The sequence below is a fragment of the Leopardus geoffroyi genome, chromosome B3, assembly GCF_018350155.1.
Source record: "Leopardus geoffroyi isolate Oge1 chromosome B3, O.geoffroyi_Oge1_pat1.0, whole genome shotgun sequence".
NCBI classification, from domain to species: Eukaryota; Metazoa; Chordata; class Mammalia; order Carnivora; family Felidae; genus Leopardus; species Leopardus geoffroyi.
In genome coordinates, this window is record NC_059337.1 from 96,986,206 (window position 1) to 97,006,452 (window position 20,247).

Genomic DNA, 20,247 nt, shown 5'->3' on the forward strand with positions numbered 1-20,247 from the left:
AAACTCCTGCACCAGCAAATATGAAATAACATAATTGTGCGCTAAAAACTCTCCTTTAGATGACCATGAGAAATATTAATGTGTCCAGTGAGCATCAGGGAATTACAGAACAAACATAAATGCATTTAAATCATGGATACATTCGTAAATCTAATAAACCAAGCAAGAAATCATGCAACAAGACTGAGAGTCAAATTGGCCTTAAGTATCCATTGATAGAAATATTTATAGAAAGATAAAGTTCCAATGTGGATATAAGGTATGGTGACTTGAGGACAAATACTTATTAAACCTATTCTTAGATATAACTTGATGGGAATGCAAAGTGATGCAGCCACTGTGGAAAACAGTATGGAGGCTCCTTAAAAATTAAAAAAAATGAAACTATCCTACAATCCAGTAATCTCATTACTAAGTATCTACCAAAGAAAATATAAAAACACTAATTCAATTGGATACATTCTCCCTTAATGTTTACAGCAGCATTATTGACAATAGCCTAACTATGAAAGCAGGCCAAGTGTCCATCAACTGATGAATAAAGATGTGGTATATAAATTCAATGAAATATTATTCAGCATGAAAAAGAATGAAATTTCCCTTTTGCAACAACATGGATGAAGCTATGGAGTATCATGCTAGTGGAGTAAGTCAGTCAGAGAAAGACAAACGTCGTATGATTTCACTCATGTGGAATTTAAGAAACAAAACAAATGAGCAAAGGTGTGGATTGCCTGGGGTGGCTCAGTTGGTTAGCCTTCTGACTCTTGATTTCAACTCAGGTCATGATCCCAGGATCATAAGATCAAGCCCCACGTCTGGCTCTGTGCTAACAGCACTGAGCCTTCTTGGGATTTTCTCTCTCTTTTCTTTCTCTGCCCCTCCCCCTGCGCGCGCGCGCTCTCTCTCTCTCTCTCTCTCTCAAAAATAAATAAACATTTTTAAAAATGAGTGAAGAGGAAAAAAGAGAGAGACCAACTAAGAAACAGACTCCTAACTATAAAGAATTGATAGTTACCAAAGGGGAGGTGAGTGGGAGGGTGGGTGAATAGGTAATGGGGATTAAGGAGCACATTTGTCATAATGAGCACTGAGTAAGTTATGGAATTGTTGAATGATGGTATCGTGCATCTCAAACTGATATAACACTGTATATTAACTATACTGAAATTAAAATTAAAAAATAATTGAAAAAAAACCCTATTCTTAAATATAGAGAGAGAGCATGTGCTTTTGTACAAGATGAAGGTCACTGAGTCATTTTACATGCCAAACATGACACTTAAACTCAATGCATTTACCCAATATGACTTGCAATACATTTGTAGTATCAGTGTTATCACCCAGCTTCTGTACACAGAAATGAGAGTCAGAAAAAAGGATCAGGAAAGGGAAGTTTGAGGAGTTTGATTATCTGAATGTAATTTAACTTTCATTTAAAATAAAAATACCAATAGGATCTATGCCTCAAATCAGGAAACATACATGAAAATAGACTTGTGCTTTTAATTTTTCAAAGCATATAAGGTTTTATTTTCCTGCAATTTTAGGATCCTATAGGACCATTCTTTATGAAATGTATCAAGACATTGTCTAATCTATTTAAAGTGTCAAGCGTTTTCAGCACCAGGCCAGAGGGTTAATGTCATCTCAAGAAAAGCCATAATAACTCAAGTACAATTTTTATGTGATACACTCAAAGAAATTACTATAATGAATGAGACATCACCATAAGTACTAGGGGGCATTTTCAAATGAATAATGGCTTAACATGAGCACATAATTAAATCCCAGGCCAAGTGAGTAAAAAATAATTTAACAGCATTGTTAATATATAGTTAGTTGATTTGTTCATTCCATTTAATTTATCATAGTCCACATTGTAAAAGTAAATAAATAAGTCTAATGCAATGTCAGCCTTAAGATAAGCATAGCTTCAGGGTGCCTAAGTGGCTCAGTCAGTTGGTTAAGCATCTGACTCTTGATTTCTACTCTGGTTGTGATCTCAAAGCCCTAGGTCAGACTCCCTGCTGGGCATGGAGCCTGCTTGGGATTCTGTCTCTCCCTCTGCCCCTCCCCTGCTGGCAATCGCACACTCTCCTTGCCTCCCCTCTCCAAAAACAAAAAAAATGTAAGCACAGCTGCTCTGATCACCTTCAGCTCACATCTTTTTCCAGGGAGACAATGACCCCAAGACATTTAAATTATCCTGTTGGTTAACACAAAAGCAAGCTACTTTGCATGAAAAAGGCATTGAACTAAAAAGCACAGTTGTAGATATAAGCACAGACAAGTCTGAGTTTTGTGAACCTGTTTTTCTTTATGTAAAATGAGAATGATCATGGAGAGGAGGTAAAAATATAAAATCTAAAATTCTGCACTCATATGGTGCTCAGGAAATACCAACCAAGAGAACTGAAACGAGGGGAAAAGGACTTATAAAAAAGATATTGTGGAAATCAAAACTTCAAAATTACAATAAATCTTACAATATTTTCTCTATACACCATTCCGAGCTCTTGTTCCAAGTTACCTAATAAAAATGTATTAGATTATAAATTATTAGGATCTAAAGGACTGCTAATGATATTTTTAAATCAAGATCTGATTCTTCAAGTTTCTGTCTTAACTCTTCCATGATATTTCTACTGTGTACAGAAGGACTAAATGTCTTTGGCCAAAGTCATTACCACATTTGTAGCCTTCCTCTTCTAGCTGTGTTTCTCCCTTTCCCCAGCCCTCCTGACTCAACTCTTTGGGAACACTCTGTTACTGTTCCCCAAGGAAACCATACATTTTCCTGATTTCTTCTCTTCCTCATTATACAAGTTCTTATCTTTCCAGTCAGTTGTAATGTTGCCTCCGTTGTGAAGGCTTCCCGGATCCTTGCCTAGAGAGTTAGTTGTTCCCTCTTTGTTTATGGTATAGTGAAAAGAACAGAGAATCCAGAGTCCAGCATTAATTGCAAATTTCCAGCTTCCAGCACTGATCATCTGATTCTGAGTAATCTGCCAAATCCCTCTCATCTTGGTTTCAACTCTTTAAGTACTTTAGTTCAGTAATTGCCTTATCATGTAACATGAGGGCCACATTCCCAAATGTACATAAATCATGTATACCAGAACCAAGCACATACTAGATTCTTAAAGAACGATAGCTATTAGTAGTATTCCATACCGCTCTGAGAGTGCACTATTATTTAACTTACGTCTATCCCCCATACTAGACCATCACACAAAGACATCATATTTCATCCTCTTTGAATTCTTAACAAGTAGCATAGCTCCTAGCAGAGAGTGAGCACTTACTGAAGAATGCATGCATGGAAAGATGGATGAATATAAATCATAGAGCACAACACTTTATTTTATAGTTGAAGAAATGGAGGCCTAAACTATTTAGATGACTTGCGGCAAGCCACACTTGTGGCAAGCCACACTTGTGGCTAAGGAAAGAAAGAAAGTGATAGAACAAAGGTAACGACGATTGAGTAATCAGGATCTTTACTACTTGGGAACTGCATTTCCTCCAGTCAATGCTTTTTGGATGAGGTTGCACATTAGGTAGTCCTACTTTCCTCCAGCATCCACAAGTCATGTGACCCAAGCTGACAAATCAGAGTATTTCACTTCACCTCTGGGTTACTGTTATTGGTTCAGGGGTGCAACTGCAGCTCAGGCAAGGCTATGAGAGTTCTTTAAAAGTCACTATTCTCTAGATTTATGCTGTTCTCAAACCAAACGTAGCTAAAAGAGAGTAGACAAAGACAGGCGAAGAAACTTAATGTTGACATCATTGGAAACTGTGTCAGGCTGTAGTTGAAGCTCCTTGTACTTCCATTGTCTCATCTGTACGAGTTGAGTTTCTAGCATTTGCAACGGTAAGGATCTCAATACAATTTGTTTCCTAATTTCTAGGCCCCTGTTTTTCCTTTACACTCTGATGTCTGCTAAATAACTACCGCATGATGTAAAGTGCTGGAAAACAAGCAGCAGTGTGCTAAGCCAGTTGTTTCGTTTCTAACAGCAAGTCCAATGCATTGAACGCCCGTATCCACCAGTTAATAGACTGCCCCAAACGTGATTAAGATGATATTGCTAAAACTTGATATTCACAAGTATTACCCCTTACCATTTATCGATATCACTTTTAATTAATAAATTGTAAGGTTTGCCCGTCAGTTTTACTTCATGGACAATGCTTACACAAAAGCATTTAACCCTCAGCTAGCAACAACTTTGTCATATTTAAAAACACGGGTCTTTGATACAGTGCTGTCAACACAGTCCTCTCTCTATCACTTGCCTTTGTAGAAACATTTCATTAACACAGAGCAAGTTTTCAAATGAGAAATATAAACTGGGTTTTCCATCTGCAGAATACATTAAACTAGTTTATTTCTTTGAAGAAATTTTTAAAAGCCAAAATCTAAAATGGTTTTATAAACCTTTCATACATGGATCCATTTTTTTCTTCAAACATATTTATCAGGAGTGACAGAAATAAATACAGCAATTTTAAATCTTTGACCTAAACATAGTTTAAACCCCACTGATTGACAGAGCAGGCTGGAATTTAATAAATGTCCTTTATAAACAAGGGTAAGGTAGGTGCATGCACTGGGCTATTATGGTTGAAATTTAAAACAAACTATCACTAAGTCGCTTATAGTCTACTATTTTATTGTTACACTAATCTTTTAATCATTTTGTTAAACTATCTTCACAATTTAATAGAAATGTTCTTTCAAGTGAAAAAATAATAGAATCCAATGTGTTAAAATAACATATCAAAGATCAGAACACTTAGAGGCTAATTTCCCCAGAAGAACTTTCCAAAGTTTCATCTTCATCAATTATCATTTCAAAATGGGGTTAAGATTTGAAAAATTTTAATAAAATATTTATCGTGATAAATATTTGAAAAATATTATGTAACACCAGGTTAAACTAATTATCTTTATAAAACAACCTTGTTTTAAATATCCTGTACTAGAGAAAATACTTTTACTTCCTCACAGTCATTATTCTTGAGTAATTTTAACTGAGAAACAGACACTCATGTTCTTTTTAAATAGCTTCACCTTTCTTAATTTACTCTAAAAAATGTATGGTTGGAATTTTTAAATCATTAAAATATAATCATAAAATAGATATCAAAGTGTTTAAAGCATTAATTCATCTATTTCTTCCCCAAAGTCCTCTTCGATCCCATCACCTTTATTCAGCATTTAGTATGTTAGGATGGACTTGTCAGAACAAAATCTAAAACCAAATGAGTCAAATTATCAGCTTTTAATTTAGTATCCCCAAATCCAGGTATGAAACAAATAAAACAGGAAGAATACTTGCTATATAGGTTGTTCCCATTCAAGGGGATATGTAAATTTCCTGTAAAGTGTTGGGAAGGAAAGCCATAGAGTTGGAATGTTAAAGAGAATTTCTAAAAAAGGAAATATATATCCTGATCCTCTCTTGGGTCAAACATCTGGTGTGGGGGTTGGAGAAATGGAGAGGCAAAAATGATAAAATAATCTCAAATAAATATGGAATTTTGAGAGCAAAGAGGACAATTTCTATTTTCCCTAATAAGGCTCCAACTCCAGGAGTTTTTCCAGCCTTATAGAAAAGCCCTCTGGCCAGAGGCTAAAGAACAATGAATTAGAAATGCCTGCAGAACGATTCTAGGTACCTCATCCTGAGGTCAGATTCAGAGACCCCAAGGGCTCAGCTCAGAAAGGCAAGTGGTGTGGACAGAGGGATACAGCAACAGATACCAGCATGGACCAGAGAACAGATAGAACTGAGAATATGCAACAAAGGCTTAGTGTGGAAGGCCAGACAGCAGGTAGGAACAGGGAATAGATGATGATGCAGCAATGGGTATCTGACTGGGACGATTGCAACTGAGTACCTGGTGTTATTTCCTGACTTCTCTCCCCTCCAGGACCTTGACATTATGTGGTCCTATTAGAACTCTTACACAACCTTAAAGGAAAGAGGATATCTTAGTTAGCTATTGCTGTGTAGCAAATTACCACAAACTTAGGAGACTTAAAATACCTATTAGTTATAGTTCTGAGGGTCAAAAGTCTAGAGGGGCCACACTGAGTGGTCTGCTCACGGTAACACAAGGCTGAAATTAAGGTGTCTGCCAGGCTGAGTTCTCATCTAGAGGCTCAGGAAAAATCTGCTTCTTAACTCATTAAGATTGTTGACAGGATCAGTTCTTTGTGTCTATGGGACTAAGGTCCTTGTTCCTGGTCAGCTATCCAGCCAAGGGCTGTTCTCAGCTTCTAGAAGCCAAACAGGGCACTCTGAGCTCCTAGAGACTGCCTGCATTCCTTTCCATGAGGTTCCTTCTGTCTTCGATGCAATCCATCTTGCCCACATCAAATCCTTCTCAAGCTTCCAACCTGTGACTTTTCGGTCTCTGATCTCTAATCCCACATCTAAAGGCTCCATGCCATTAGGCCAGATTCACCAAATAATCTCCCTTTTTTAAAGTCAACTAATTTGGGACCTTAATTATATCTTCAAAATTCATTCACAGCAGTACCTAGATTCATGCTTGATTAAGTGAAACCATATGAACTCCAGAGGGCAGGAATTATGGGGTAGAATTCTGCCTACCACAGAGGAGAGGAGATAATTAGCCTAGGATCTCTAGAACTGATTTAGAAAACCCCAAGAGTATCTATGTGGAATGAAGATGATGGAACACAGGTCAGGATAAAAATCAATCGATATTGAAATTTTTCTTTAAAAAATGGTTTTATATTACACATGCCAGAGTTTGTAACCCATGGAATCTGTACCTATTCAAATAGAGAAGAGCATCACTAGCAAATAGTACTTAAGGTCATGTGTAAACTTAGCATCGTGACAGAAAACCATGAGCCAAAACTCCTTTAAAATTTTATGCACATCTTCATGTTAGCAGAGCAAACATAGGTACTTGAAATTATAATGTTTGATCATCAGTCTTCCAGCCTTTCCTATCTTTAGCTAATTCTATTCCCTGACCCATTCTGGCATTATTTACATCTTAAAATTTCTTTCACCTAAATCTGCAGCTATCCAATTATATCTATTTTCTTTAGATCATGCCCAAGACTATTGAGTAGCAGGCTGGGACATCAAGAAATGTCCAAGTACATAAATCAGAGTTAGAACAGGGTTAGGAGGTGCCATAGGTGGCTCAGTCAGTTAAATATCCGACTTCAGCTCAGGTCATCATCTCACAGTTGGTGGGTTTGAGCCCTGCATCAGGCTCTGGGCTGACAGGTCAGAGTCTGGACCCTGCTTCAGAATCTGTGTCTCCCTCTCTTTCTCCCCTCCCCCCACTCATATTCTTATTCTCATTCTCTCTCTCTCTCTGTCTCTCTCTCATGAATAAACATTTAAAAAAATAATAGGGTTAGAGTATTATTTTTATCTCCCTAACCAACTTTTTACCACCTGGGTGATTAAACCCAGGTGAGACCCAAGTCTTAGGGTTAGAAGTACACCTAGAGAACATTCAAAGCAGCAGCAGGGTCCTTAACATTCTTCAAAAGCTAAGGAGGGATAAGAAAGACTACAAGTTGCTTTGAAGAGTACTCTTGAATTCCACTTCCTGTAAGAGTACTCTGATCCTTATAGACCAAAAGGGTTTCATGGTGAAATTGCTGCTTGAAAGAAACCTCTATTTTGACAGATAACTGAGAGTCACGGTTTTCTGAGAATTACAGTCCCCACCCCCTGCCCTGTGAAAATAAAGCAGAAAGACATTGAAGACCGCTACACTGACACTACTTTCCTCCAAAACACAAATACACAGTTAATTTGCACTAGAGTAGGACTTTAAACATTAAAGTGTTAGTTGCAAATATAATCTGTCTGGTATAGGGCTATTGCTTTTATCTTACAAACCAGAGAGTAAATCAGATTTTCAGTCAGGGCTTTACTTGGCCATAGTTATGCTCAACTATTATTGGTAATTACTTTGGCTCTATCCATAGTGCCAAGAGCTCTTCCCATGAACCAAAATAAATAACTTGTGTCCTTTAGGAATAAAAGAGGGACTGAATAAATTGAAGACACTCTTCAATCAGCATCAGGAGCACCAAGCAGCTTCTAAATTTATTCCATTCACACTTGGTTTTTAAAGAAGACTGAGCTATTTATTTCTGTCCTATGGGCAAACTCAGAAGTATAATGGACAAAATGTCAGAGAAAATGAAGAAAAATGATGGTATTCCCCAACAGAATAAATACATCTTTGCAAAAATCAAGTTACCAGAGTTTCTCTAAGCCCCAAGTGATCAGCCGCTGTGAGACATAAAACTAAGCTGAAAGAACTGGGCAAAGGACTTGAGTAAATGAGGACTTATATTTGTAATGAAGTAGCATTGGTAACGACTGATGATCTTTCAAGAGCTGAGGCTCTAGTTCTCAAATCCCTAGATGCTACCTCAATTTTCCTAAAGGTATTTGTATCTTTGGAGCACATTCCCCTCAGGGATCTCAGAGACTCATTGGTAGTGCATGTTTCGAGCTCTAATCTAGGGAGACAAACAGCCTTCTCCACATGCATATGGAGGAACATTTGGGATTTCTGAACCACTACTTCGACATCTGCCAGAAAATGGGGTATTATTAGAAGATGCTGCCTCACATTTAGTAATTTAAGCGCAGCCAGTTTTTTTTAATGTTTTACACTAATCACTTAACAATGGATGAATATTGACTGTCCTGAGTAATATTTACCAGATCCTGCCAAATAGACCTTTTTGTTGTCCCCAAATTTATCTTAGACATTCCCTGCTCAAGGTCTCTGCTCACCATTTCTCCATAAAACCTGTAATTGTCCTCCCAATGCAGCTGAAAATCTGCTTTCATGAAGCTTTCCCTTAAAATCTAAGACCAAACGATTCCCCTCTTTTCTCTAATAGCAGTTTTTATCTGCACTGTTCAGATTGATGAGTTTCCGATTTCCCCATGAAGACTTTCTTGTTAAGTCCCTGCAATAGGTTGAATAATGGCCACTCAAAGATATCAAGTCCTAATCCCTGGAACTTGTAAATATTATGTTATTTAGATAAAGGGTCTTTGCAGAAGTAGTGACCTAAAGAATTTTGAGATGAGATTGCCCTGGATTATCCAGGAGGGCTCTAAATGCCTTCACATGTGTCTTTATAAAAGAGAAGCAAAGAGAGATAGCACATTCAGAAAAGAAGGCAATGTGAAGACAGAGACAGAGATTGAAGAGATAGGGCTAGAAACCAAGGAATACCAACAGCTATCAGACACTAGAAGAGGCAAGGAATCAGTTCTTCTCTAGATTCAGTGGAGGGATCACATCCCTGCTGACCATGATTTCAGACTTCTGACTCCAAGAATTATGAGAAAATCTATTTCTGTTGCCTTAAGTCACTAGTTTTGACTAGTTACAGCAGCCATAGGAAATTAATACAGTCCACCAAATAATTTTGATAATTGATCATTGCTCCTCACAGAGGGAGTATAATGCAGCATATAGTTGACCTTTGCCCTTTTTAGTCAACACTTGGGCTTTTGTAACTCCATATTTACATCTGGCTGGACAGGTTAAAATTTTGTATCCCCCAATTTTAAGAAAAATGTAGGGGCGCCTGGGTGGCTCAGTCGGTTGGGCGTCCGACTTCGGCTCAGGTCACGATCTCACGGTCCGTGAGTTCGAGCCCCGCATCGGGCTCTGGGCTGATGACTCAGAGCCTGGAGCCTGCTTCTGATTCTGTGTCTCCCTCTCTCTCTGCCCCTCCCCCATTCATGCTCTGTCTCTCTCTGTCTCAAAAATAAATAAAACGTTAAAAAAAATTTTTTTAATAAAAATAAAAAAAAAAAAAAGAAAAATGTAACCCTCTCTTTGCAAGGTTATTCAGATTCTGTTATTCCCCAGTAAAATAGTGGTTTAGTTCATGAATTTTTGAAATAAGACACATGAGTTCCAATCTCAGCCCTGACACTTTCTAGCTTTTTTAGATTAGGCAATTCATTTAACCTCTTTAGGCTTCCATTTTCTTATTTATGAAAATTTGATACCTTATAGGATTTCTGAGTGGATAAAATAATTCATGTAAAGCACAGTGAGTGGCACATTATAAATGCTTAGTAAATGGAAGGTATTTTCATTTTGTGTTTCCTATAGTTTATCCTTCAACCAATATTTACCAAAGGCCCCTTATGAGCTAGGCTGTCTACTAGAATCTAAGATTACAAATATAAAGAAAGAGATTCCCTCAAAAAATTAAAAGTAGAATTATCATATGACCCAGCAATTAAACCTCTGAAAATATACCCAAAGGAAATAAAAACACTAACTTGAAAAAGCAAACTGCACCACCATTTTCATTGCTGTATTACTGACAATAGCCAAGACAAGTGTGCATTGACTGATGGATGGATGAATTAGTGATATGTGTGAGTGTGTATACACACACAATGGATTATTATTTAGCTATTAAAAATAAGGAAATCCTATAATTTGTGGCAATATAGGTGGATCTTGAGGACATTATGCCAAGTGAAATAAATCAGAGGAAGACAAATATTGTATGATCTCCCTTATATGTGGAATCTAAACAAAAGCAAAAGCAAAAAAGCAGAAAAAGAGATCAGATTTGGGGTTACCAGGGGTAATTTTATCCTCTAAACATAACCTAAGTGTAATTCTAAATGTCTACCAGTTTAGTTCTCCCAGAGGCCCGTGTTGCTCATAGACTAGCTACTTCCCCTGATTAGTTCCTAATCTTCCTCAGACACTATGTACACCATGAGGCAGAGGCAAGGCTGAGAAGGTTGAACTGGTTCTGACAAATGTGTTGAGCATTCACACGACATTGATTTATGTGATCTTAAAATGGCCCCCGAACACTCTATTTGATCCTTTCTAAAAAGTGTTTCATCAAAATAATAAATTTACTGAGCTTTCCTGTAGATATTTACAAATAATGGTGTCACTTTATCTGAGAAAAGGGAAAGTATTCAGGGAGAGAAGTAAAGCTAAAATACACAACAGTGCAGGATCACCAAATTTCTTCGTAGTTCATTTCATGCCATAGTCCCAGAATGGAGAAAAATCCTATAGTAGCAACCTTGCATTCTTCAATTTGGCGACCTACTGCTGAACAGGATCATAATTCTGCAGGAGCTCAGCCATGGTTGAGGATTGGGCTGAGGACTGGGTTACAAAGGTTAATTAAAGAACCCAAGGGATTCAGAAGACAATTAGAATTCAGCACAAAGCATCAGCACTACCTTGGGCTTTATGAGGTATTTTCTCCAGCAAGGCTTTGCTAAATGGGGAGCTATTTTTATGTCACTATAAATTACATTTAATTGTAGGCTTTGTTGCATAATTTACTGCATCTTAGTCTTCTTAGAATTTCTAACTTAGCCTTACTTTTGAGAACATGTTTTTCTTTGTACTTTTTCCTTACACTAGCTGTGTATGTCCATTCCTTTCCCAGTGCAGTCCCAAATTGTCTAAGTACTGGAGGTTTTGTTTTTTGGTCCAGAGTTCTATGGTCCTCACTGAAAGTTAGCTTCAACTTACACTTGCCTTGCTTCCAAACCAAGGTTTGTTCATGGGATAGTCAGTATATTCTGCATTAGGGAAACCCACAGTCTTTTAGAATGAGTTTTAATTTTTGAAAACCTGCTATTATCTTTTAAAATACTCTCTGGTCTTCACTACAGCTCCCTTTTGTGCAATAGAGAGTAAGTATAAGGCAGGCTTATCCTGAACTCCTTCAGTAGAGTTAATTATTAAAAGTGCTAGAAGAAAGGCTCCTGGGCGGCTCAGTTGGTTAAGCGTCTGACTTCAGCTCAGGTCATGATCTCCTGGTTCATGAGTTTGAGCCCCACATCGGCATCTGTGCTGACAACTCAGAACCTGGAGCCTGCTTCAGATTCTGTGTCTCCTTCTCTCTCTTCCCCTCCCCTGATCACGCTCTGTCTCTCTCAAAAATAAATAAACATTTAAAAAAGTCTTAAAAAGTGCTACAATAAACTCATGAGAGCAGCTTCATGTCAACAGTTTTATGGCATGAATCAAAGCTACAGTATCAATGTTAGCACCAGAAGACATTAAATCTTACCAAAACACCATACAAATAAAAATTTATATTTGGTGTTAAATAGGTAATATCATTAAGTGTGTTTTAAGGTGTTCTTAATAACCTGAATAAGATAAAAATAATACAGCTCAAAAAGAAATACAAACATGCTAAACACATTTAAGTTACACATTGAAGTCATCACTATATGATAACTTATCTATATGATAGCCTAACTTATGTGGCCTCAATTAGGCCATATTTAACCATGTTCATATTTAGCATGAGGGTTAGCAGGGGACCAAAATGCCAGTTTCATCCTTTTTTGTATCTTTTGGCCTATAGGGAACATACAGTTCATATTAGAAATTTCATGGGGCGCCTGGGTGGCGCAGTCGGTTGGGCGTCCGACTTCAGCCAGGTCACGATCTCGCGGTCCGTGAGTTCGAGCCCCGCGTCGGGCTCTGGGCTGATGGCTCAGAGCCTGGAGCCTGTTTCCGATTCTGTGTCTTCCTCTCTCTCTGCCCCTCCCCTGTTCATGCTCTGTCTCTCTCTGTCCCAAAAATAAATAAATGTTGAAAAAAAAAATTTAAAAAAAAAAAAAAGAAAAAAAAAAAAGAAATTTCAGCAAAGGGATAAACTAAAATGTTTTCATTCCATTAAAGGACATTATGGCACTCTAAAAAGCAGAACATATAAATCAACAAAAAAGGGACTGATACCAAAATAAAGTCAAGGGCAAACTTTTTGTGTTGAAATATTTGGACTTACAGAAAGTTACAAAAATAGTACAAGGACTTGTCATACACCTTATCAAAACCCTCAAATGTTAATATTTCAACTCATTTACTTCTCTCCCTACTTCCCTACCCCCTTCTGTCTCTCTGTATGTGTTTACACACCTTTACTTTTTCTGAACCATTGGAAAATACATTGAAGATACAATGTGTCTTACCCTTGAATGATTCAGTATTTTTTTTAAAATAAGGGTATTGATTGATATAATCATAGTTGCAATTACCAATCAGGAAATGAACTGCAATCTAATCTAGAAACTGTACTCAAATTTTGCCAATATCTCACTTAGGTCCCTTATAGCAAAACAAACTTTTTTTCCCTGATTCAGGATCTAATTCAGCATCAAATGTTCCATTTAGTTGTTGTATTTCTTTAGGCCAAGTCTAGCAGCTTCCTCGGTCTTTGTAAGACTTTCAGGACCTTGACATTTTTCAAGAGTATAGGTCAGTTATTTTGTATGCTATCTCAGTTTGAATTTCCATGGTGTTCCTTCATGATTAGATGCAGTTTATGCCTTTGGGGAAGGATTATCACCAAGTGTGTGTTTTCTTCTCAGTATATCCTATCAGGAGATACATGAATAAATATATTTATCTTATTGCTGGTAATGTTAACTTCAAGTATTTGGTTAAGATAGAGTCATCAGATTTCTCCACTTTATTCATTTTTCCTTTGTAATTATAGTACCTTGTAGAAGATGTTTTTATTTATTTATTTTGACAGAGAAAGAGAGAGAGCGCAAGCAAGTGAGCACAAGCCAAGGAGGAACAGAGACAGAGGGAGAAAGAGAATCCAAAGCAGGTGGGTCTCAAACCCATGAACCGCTAGATTATGACCCGAGCCGAAATCAAATGTCGGTGACTTAACAGATGGAGCCACCCATCCACTCCCCCTTGTAGAAGGTATTCTGAGGCTATATAATCATCCTATTTCTTGTCACACATTCACGTGTTAGTTTTATAATCCACTAATGATTCAGCCTAAAACAGTCCTTACTAGCAATTGCCCAAAGGTGATTTTTCTTATTCCTTTATTGTTGCTGGGTCAGAAAGTAAAATGTGCTTTAAAAAATAGCAGCAAATATTTGGGGCGCCTGGGTGGCTCAGATGGTTAAGCGTCCCACTTGGGCTCAGGTCATGATCTCACGGTTTGTGGGTTTGAGCCCCACATCAGGATCTGTGATGACAGTTCAGAGCCTGGAGCCTCCTTTGGATTCTGTGTCTCCCTCACTCTCTGCCCCTTCCCTGCTCACACTCTCTCTCTTTCAAAAGTAAACAAACATTAAAAAAACATTCTTTTAATTAAAAAAATAGTGGAAAATATCAATAAACATAAGAGCTTGCTTCAAAGGGCTCTTCCTGATCTGGGCTAATTTAATGATAGCAAAAGATTACAACCCGTAGGAAAAAGATAAGACTCCATAGATGATAGCCTTATATAGACAGTTAAATAAAAACTCTTAGAGTAGAAGGCAAGGCACTCTCCAGATACTTTACAATGAAGGATAAAAATCTTAAATGAATACAATGAAAGAAAACCTCACCTATAATAAAGAAATACAAATTGAAGTAATGACATGCTACCCCATCCATTTATGTCAAGAAGGTTTCGACAATTAATGAAATTGGTAGTATCAACTGCTGATAAGAGAGTGGAAAACATGACGTCTCAGATACAGTGCTGATTTGGGTGTGTACATTGGTAAAACCTTTCTGGACAGGAGTTCACAGTATGCATCAATACTTAAATGAATGGAACACCCTGACCCAGCAATTCCACTTGAAATCATGGAACAACTGAGTAAGTAAAATGTGTCTATAATCAATCTGATTATCTGTCAATAGAATTAGAGTGTTACATAGCTGAAAACGGGATGATTTAGCTCTACTGATTTGGAAAGATTTAACATACTGCTATGTGAAAAATTCAGATTTAAAAATACACCTAAGTGTGATTATTCCATTGTTTTCATGCATATATATGTACACTTGTATGCATATATTCATAAATACACACGTAGTATCCTAGTCTGATCATCTGTTAAAGGGAGATAACATGGGAACTACTTCACAGATCACAGAGCTTATAAGAGGATAAATGATTATTTTAATCTGAGCATAGTGTCTGACACATGAGCTCAGTAAAAGTTAACTATTATTGTAACTATATTGACTATTATTGTTCCTTGAACAATTTATTATGGTTCTTATTTTTCTAAACTAGAACACAGTTTTGGGAACCATATTGTAATTTGTCTCCTTCTGTTAATCACGAACCCCAATTAGGCAACTTATACCAGATGTAGAATTGACCTTTAAAATCTTTGATGAACCAATTGAAAGACAGAAATTGAATTCTCACCCTTGCTTTGAAGAACATTATCAATATGGACCATTTTACCCTTTCTAAGGAATAAATAGGACAGAAATAAAATGAAATGGCACAGAGATACAGAAAAGAGTAATTTAAAAGTTGCTTAATGAACACCTTAGTCATCTGGTCCAAGAACTACTAATATTTAATATTTCCATATATAAAATTTTCCAAAAATAACTACTTATGGATATTTTTATTAATAAAACATACCCTTAAAAGCTATATCAAAATACACTAATTATACTATTACTATTCCTTTATTTTACTTGTTTTAACATTGTGATTGCCATAAATCAACTGCAATCATCTCAGCAAAATTCTGTAGACACAGCATAAATCAAAGAATGTATTTGATTCATCCTAAAACTTAATTAGAAAAGTGTATCTTGTGACATTTCTGTGGGTGAGTGTTGAGTATTTTCTTAACAAATGTCCCCAGGCAAGAAATAATTATGATAAAATGTGAGAAATATACATTAAGGTACATAGCAATGAGGTTATTTATCAACTAATAAGGTATCTCACTGTTTGATATCATGCAAATTTTTATTATTATGGAAATTTAATTTGCACCTTTGATTTCTTTGTGTTTTCCTTTAACCCAGTTCAGCTGTTAGGAGTTACCTTTTATCACAGTAATTGTAGCTCTGATTTATTCCTCTTTTTTAGGCAGACAAAATAGTCATGAAGGTATCTGCCATTAAAGGACACAGGAGTTGAAGGTTTCCTTAGTACTCAAAGGCAATTTAATTGTGCTTACAATTGCAGTCACAGGAATTTAAGGGCACTTGGCTTGGTACTCAGCATGGGTGCATTCTAAGAAGTAGTAGCAACCACTCTAACATTCTAATTCTTCATTCTAATCGTCTCACCATTCTTCCCGTTTAGTGGCACAGGGAAATTATCACCTTATTCTTTGGCCAAATCGTAAAACCAAGAACGAGCAGATCTGTTCATCAGAGTTTAATTTAGGATCTGGGCCAGATATTTATTAGGGTGATTCCCTGAACTGGCCTGTGGTTTCAGTGGCACAGTTCACATTCATTCATTTTCTGACAGGAGCTTTTGAACAACATTGCTTTTATACCTCCTACCTCCCTACTGAGATGCCACAGTTCTTAAATTAAAATAATCCTACAACTAAGTGCCAAAACGTGATGACCTAGTAAAAGGATATAAAAAGTTTGGGACAATGTCTTATAATTTAAAAAAATATATAGTTGGATAAGATGAGCCTTGAAAATCCTTACTTTTGGCAAGCCTCAAGGCCATAAGCTATGGTCACCTCTCAAACTGGAACCCTGGCTTAGAGGCCAGCCTTAGAGCATTCTGGTCATCCCAGCCACCTGTGTCTGACCACATATCCTACTACAAATGTCATTCTGAATCTGATTAGATCACACAGATCAGGAAATCTCATTCATGTCCAAAAGTTGTCCATCTAATCTTTGGGGGACATATAAATAAAAGCAGGTGAATTCAATTCAATAAATATTTACAAAATGATTAGATGCTAAGCCAGTTTTAAGTATTGCAGAAAATATAATCAAAGCATAGTTTGCAATCCCAAGGAATCTTCAATCTAACAGCGTGGTTGGCACACACAAAAACTAGGTACCGGGCAAAAGTGCTAAATTCTGTAAAAGGGCACAAAGTAGAATAAGAAGCCAGCAAAGGAAAGTGATTCTACTAAGGACATCAGTAGCAGAGTCCTTGATATTTTTCTCAGGTTAGTCCAGTGTAAAAGAGTACTGGCCTCCTACAGGCATGGCCAAATGATTCTACAGAAGTGACACTTGTAAAGTCCGTACAAGATTAAGATGAAAAGACAGAGATCTCATTCTCCATCCTGTGCACACTATGCTTCATGTCTCCCTGAATCTTTTCATGAGAAAATATTCAAAATCATGCATCAGTAGCCAATTAGAAGATTTATAGAAGTTTAGTTTAACTGGCTTCCCTTAGTAATTATGTAATGATTTCATTACCATTTACTTTATCCACAGAAACACTTAGTGTTCAAAAGAACCCAGGCATCTGATAATTTTAAGTGAAAGCTATGTTTCGGATTATTAGCCTACGCCTTGTAACTTACAAAGAGGGAAACAGCTACTCAGAGTTTAAGTGACTCTTCCATCGTCACAAGTAGCTAAGATGGGCAGTGCTAGCAACTGATATTTTGTGTGTCTATAGACAAAGACTTTTATATTTTGTTGATCACTGTGTCAAATACTCGAGTACCCATTTTGTCTCAAGGTCCAGCCAGTAATTATTTAAGCATACATCTTTATGCACTTGAACATTGTAAGTATTCTAGTTTAGAGCTCTTTTAAAGATTTGTGCTATGGAAACCAATTTAACAATAAATTATATTTTAAAAAAATAAAAGAAAAAGAAAAAAAAGATCTGTGGTTCTTGCTTAAAGGACTTTATTGCACATGAGCACTCTGTGTAATCTAGCTTCCAGATACATCAGGATCTAAACAGTGATTGCTCACTCCCTTTCCATTTCAAAGCGGAGACATTAAGGGAACATTCAGAAGCTCTTCAGAATGTGGTTCTATTGTTTAACTGATCATCAGGCTTTGATTTTATCATCCTCAACAACCCAGGAAACACGGAATAGATAAGCAGGTCTACCTACTGCCTCGCTCCAAAAGGCATTTTTCATGAGAATAATCCCAGAAATGAGGAACATTTATAAAAGGTTTTAAGGCAAGCAAGCTGTCAAAAGGAAAGAATTGTTAGATTTCTCCAAATTCAAAAGAATGGATGATAAGCATACAGTTAATATAAAACAGGAGAGAACCGTCTGTGTTGCTTTGCGATAGTGCACTGAGAAAAAAATAATACTGATGTGATGGCAGTCTTTTCCCAGTATTTTTCTCAGCAATATTTTTATAACAACACCAAGTAATAAGGCCATGTAATGTATCTGGAGTGCTGGCAGAGACTGAAGACTTTCACAGGGTGGTTGATTCCTTAGGAAAATATAGAAAACTTAAATAGCACAAATTAAATATCTCAGACAGATGAAGATAGCATAAGCAAAGGTATGCAAGTCTGCCTTGAATTAAAATATTTTGTATTACCATTTTCATGAGTTTAATCACATCTCTTTTTTAACTGTGCCTAAAGTATAGCATATCTATCCTAGCAGATTAGTTAATATTTCTCACTGGAGTTTATTCTATATGTCCTTTGTCGTATAATGATACCCTGTTGACAAATATATAATAAATATGACATCCCAGACAAGTTGACCTTATATTTGCACATAAACTTTCTGACCATCTCATGGTCATATTACCCCCCTCCAAAAAAAGAATTCCTATGTTACATACAGAAGTGACTAAACATAGTAGCAGTAAAAAGGAAAACAATGTTGGAAAAAAAAACCACTCTGCTTGACAAAATCATAACTACTTTGAGATATGCCTTAAGCCAGTGGTTTCAGATTACACAGTATGGTGCAGTATGGTCCAATACAATAAAATTGGGAAGGAGATCTAATATCTAAAGCATCTGATAAAATATTAAGTGGCAAAGTTATATTCTCAATCTGTTTCTAAAGTATGCTGTGAGTATCGACCTCTTAAAAAACTGGGATAGCATTTGACATAGTAATGTTGAATTAAATTGAATTGGACATTGTTCAATCCCACAATATAGCAAGGAGTCATCTCTAGGGAGTCATCTCTAGGGAGATTTTGACAGTATGAACAATCGGCAGCGAAGTGGGGAGAATGTTATCTTCTTTTCAAAGATCTTCGGAGGGAGGAAAAGAGCCACTAAACAACACATTGAAAAAGAAAGGCTAATATAATTTCTAATTCTCTGCAACACCGTAACAAATACTAATTTGTGTTTCCAAATAATATCACCAGAGGTTTTATGCAACTTATAGTAAACAGAATTAGACAAGCCAAGAATTGGATTTTATAACATTCCTCACTCCTAAGTTTATGCTACATTCACTAGGAAATATCTTAGCCTAATACAACACCATGTAAAATATGAAGACTGCAGGGACACCTGGGTGGCTCACTTGGTTAAGCATTTGACTATTGATTTTGGCTCAGGTCATGAGTTCACGGCTCGTGAGTTCCAGCCCTGTGTCGGGCTCTGAACTGACAGCATAGAGCCTGCTTGGAATTCTCTCTCTTCCCCTCTCTTTCTACCCCTCTCCCCAAAATAAATAAATAAATTTTTCAAAAAATACTTTAAAAAATAAATAAAATATGAAGACTGCAGGGGAGACAGGGTAGCTTAGTCAGTTACAACACTTGATTCAGGCTCAGGTCACCATCTCCCAGTTCATGGGATCAAGCCCTGCATTGGGCTCTGCACTCAGCATAGAGCCTTCTTGGGATTCTGTCTCTCCCTCTCTCTCTCTGCTCCTTCTGCTTACACAAGGGCTCTCTCTTAAATAAACGTTAAAAAACAAATAAATATATAAATAAATAAACTATGAAGACTGCAAAATGGGAAAGTGAATTTCAATTGTCATTTGATTATTTCAAGGCTGTATTTTCACACTGCAGGCCAAACCCCAATAATAACCTTTCCCTAGAGTTTACAAAACTAGATGTATGATAGAAAATTCTTTTTGAAATGCTGAACAAAACAAAATATGTAGAAAATCTCATTCATTATTTACCTATCAGAGAATAACAAACATAGATTATTTCTCAACTAATTCCTACACAGTCACTAAGAGATGTGACCATTTAGCAATTTACATTTTTTTTTTTTAATTTTTTTTTAACGTTTATTTATTTTTGAGACAGAGACAGAGCATGAACAGGGGAGGGGCAGAGAGAGAGGGAGACACAGAATCTGAAACAGGCTCCAGGCTCTGAGCTGTCAGCACAGAGCCCGACGTGGGGCTCGAACTCACGGACCGTGAGATCATGACCTGAGCCGAAGTCGGACGCTTAACCGACCAAGCCACCCAGGCGCCCCAACAATTTACATTTAATAATGATCTACAT

The 20,247-nt window shown here is 36.8% G+C and overlaps 1 long non-coding RNA gene across 1 annotated transcript in view; it reads right to left on the reverse strand.

Annotated features, from left to right (window-relative positions):
• The window catches only part of LOC123583785, a 77,985-nt gene extending 61,958 nt beyond the window's left edge, over positions 1 to 16,027 (reverse strand). Inside the window, exon 1 of the long non-coding RNA XR_006704998.1 lies at positions 15,878 to 16,027. This is a non-coding gene — a long non-coding RNA (uncharacterized LOC123583785). The remainder of the gene's footprint in view (positions 1 to 15,877) is intronic.
• Between the last annotated feature and the right edge of the window lie 4,220 nt (positions 16,028 to 20,247).